Below are 2,776 nucleotides of genomic sequence, written 5' to 3'. Positions count from 1 at the left end.
CAGTCCCTCAGCTTGCCCACCAGAATTGTGTGGGACACTGTGTCGAAGGCCTTCTGGAAGTCCAAGAAGATGACATCGACTTCCTCCTTCACATCTAAGCTCTTTATTACCTGAGTTCACCAGAGTACCCCAAGGGATGACAAGGTCCAACAGTCATAAACTCCTCCAAGACCATTTTAGGCTGGAAATAGGGAAAAACTTTTTTACTGTCCGAGCCCTTGAGGCCTAGAATACACTCCCTCCAGAGGTGGTGCAAGCACCTACTCTGGACTCTTTTAAGAAATGCTTGGATGCTTATCTTGCTGGGATCCTTTGATGCTAGCTGACTTCCTGCCCCTGGGGCAGGGGGCTGGACTCAATGATCTTTTGAGGTCCCTTCCAGCCCTAATGTCTATGAAATCTATGAAATGTTATTGCAGCACTGTGCCCAAGCCCAGCTGTGGCTGCCCACCTTCATTTCCTGGGCAATGGCCACATAGCCTGGCTTATTTAGTAGATTTTCCAGCTTCTCCAGAACCTTTATTCCCCCAAATATCAATCAAATCTGCCAGTTCTTCCTGGCACCAGTATGTGGATGCTGCTCCAAGCCTGGCAGACATGGCTTGTTCTTCAGTGCCTTCACTGAGTATATTTTTGGGGCCAAAATGAGTCAGTAGGAGAGAGGTCGCTATGGTCTGACCAGAGTTACGAGATGCTTTCTGTCCTTGGATGAGAGCTGTTATATAGATACGTGTATGGAATCTTTTCATGCAGGTCTGAGTTTCCACATATGCATAACTATGCAAGTGTGAACTGTGTCTCAGTACCGGCACTCAGGGAAATCTGCTCACGTGACCTCTCCTAACAGAACACCTGTGACATCCGTAGACTGCCTCAAATTGTTCCCAAGATCCCCCATCATCAAGAAGGATAATTGTTAATGGATTGCTGCTGCACACACCCAAAATTCTTTGTCTGGCAGCTTGCAATGCGGCTTGAAGGGACTGCAGCTGTCCCTTCAAGCACATATCCCCCCCCCCGGCAACACTGTCCAACTTATCAATCGTGCAACTGTGCTGCTGGGGCTCTATTTTGTCTGGGGGGTGGGAAATTCAGGGTTAATCCATTCAGTCTTCTGCTCAGCGCCTGCCTTTTTTCTGCTGAGCACTTGACAAGATAATCTTCCAAAAACCTAAAACCTCAAGTTTTTAGAGGAGTGATGGTTATGGAAACCTGGGATGTGTAGGAATTGAAATATAAAGAGCAGGGCTGTTAATGTTAATGTTCCTATGCAACAACCCTTAATTTGGGGTTCGGCCATTTCAGTGTTCTGCTCAGCACCTGCCTTTTTTTCACTGAGTACATGTGATCGAAAACTGGGTGTAGGGAGATTTCAGACATTTGTAACTGCAATATTACTTGGTGGTTCTGGCACCTTGATGTCTGGCATAGCTTTTGATGTGGTAATGGGACCTATTCAAAACGAGCATGGGGACCTCACACCCACCTTTGTTCCCAGCTTCTGTTGGGTTGGGGGTGTTTGCTGGAGTGATACTTTGTGGTGGGTCTATTCATTGTTCTGTTAAGCACTATTATCTGCAGATGTGGGTGGATCACAGGTTTCTGGGGTCATTGGACACCCCAAGTTTTAGAGGAGGGGTGGTTACAGCAGCCTGAGTTGTGTAGAAATTGAAATGTAAACAGCAGGAGGAAGCTGTGGATCTCATGGCTGACAGGGTTCTGTGGATCAACCTATAGAGCAATGATTGCAAGGTCCATATGAGCATCTCTGACTGGTAGGATCACATCGTACTGTTGACTTGGGATGATCAATAGTGGCTTGAGAACTTCTTCATGAGCAGGGACGCATTTGTGCATGTAGTCTCGCTGCTATTACTGCACATTGAGTGCCAGGACACTGTCATGCATCACTCCATTGCACCAGAAAAGAAGGTGGCCATGGCCATCATGAAACTGGCCATCATCACCAACCTCTGCTTCACTGAGAACCAGTTCAGTGTGGCTCTCTGCATGGCCAGGGTGGAGATGTATGAGGTATGCCAGCTGCTGCAGGACATCTCAGTGAACAGCTTCATCTGCCTCCATAACCCTAGGGAAGTTGTTGAAGGCTTCAAGGCCATGGGGTTCCCTAACTGCGTGGACACACATCCTAGTTCTGTCCCCACCCTAGAGAACGACAGAACGAAGGAAGGGATTTGCCTCAGTGATCTTCCAGGCCAAAGTTGATCATGGAGAACATTTCACTAACATTTCTACAGGCTGGTCAGGCAACACTCATAATGTGCCTGTCTTTTGAAACTCACTACTGCCTAGCATGATGGATAAAGGACAATATGCCCCTGGGGTCCCTGATGCTGTAAACTGAGGTGTTGCCATGCCCCTGCTTATCATAGCAGATGCAGATTACTTCCTCCTGCCCTGGCTCATAAAGCCAGTAGGACAAGTTACTGACTGGCAAAAGATGGTATCCAATTACTACCTCAGCAAATGCTGGATGACTGTTGAATGTGACTTTGGCCATCTGAAAGCATGGTGGTGGTCACTGAACTACAGGTTCGAGGTGGATCCAGAAAACATTATGGCATTCATTGTGGCAGCCTGTGTGCTCCACAATATTTGTGAGATCAGGGGAAAGGTATTCAGCGAGTCTTGGTCTGAGGAAGTGCAAGAGGCAGTAGCCAGATAACAACATGGGCAGGCTGGGCACAGTGCCTGCTACAGATAGCATGCAAAAGCTGGCTGGGGAGCCATTGTGTGGAATTACCTGGCCACACAC

The 2,776-nt window shown here is 47.8% G+C and overlaps 1 long non-coding RNA gene across 1 annotated transcript in view; it reads left to right on the top strand.

Moving 5' to 3' along the window:
• LOC109298227 overlaps window positions 1-2,145 on the top strand; it is a 17,743-nt gene extending 15,598 nt beyond the window's left edge. The window contains exon 3 of the long non-coding RNA XR_002097541.1: window positions 2,070-2,145. This is a non-coding gene — a long non-coding RNA (uncharacterized LOC109298227). The remainder of the gene's footprint in view (window positions 1-2,069) is intronic.
• The last annotated feature ends 631 nt before the right edge of the window (window positions 2,146-2,776 follow it).

This window comes from Gavialis gangeticus, unplaced genomic scaffold, assembly GCF_001723915.1.
Source record: "Gavialis gangeticus isolate Ggan-Ray unplaced genomic scaffold, GavGan_comp1, whole genome shotgun sequence".
NCBI classification, from domain to species: Eukaryota; Metazoa; Chordata; order Crocodylia; family Gavialidae; genus Gavialis; species Gavialis gangeticus.
The sequence above is the reverse complement of the archived record's forward strand: the minus strand, read 5'-3'. Positions and strand labels throughout refer to the sequence as shown.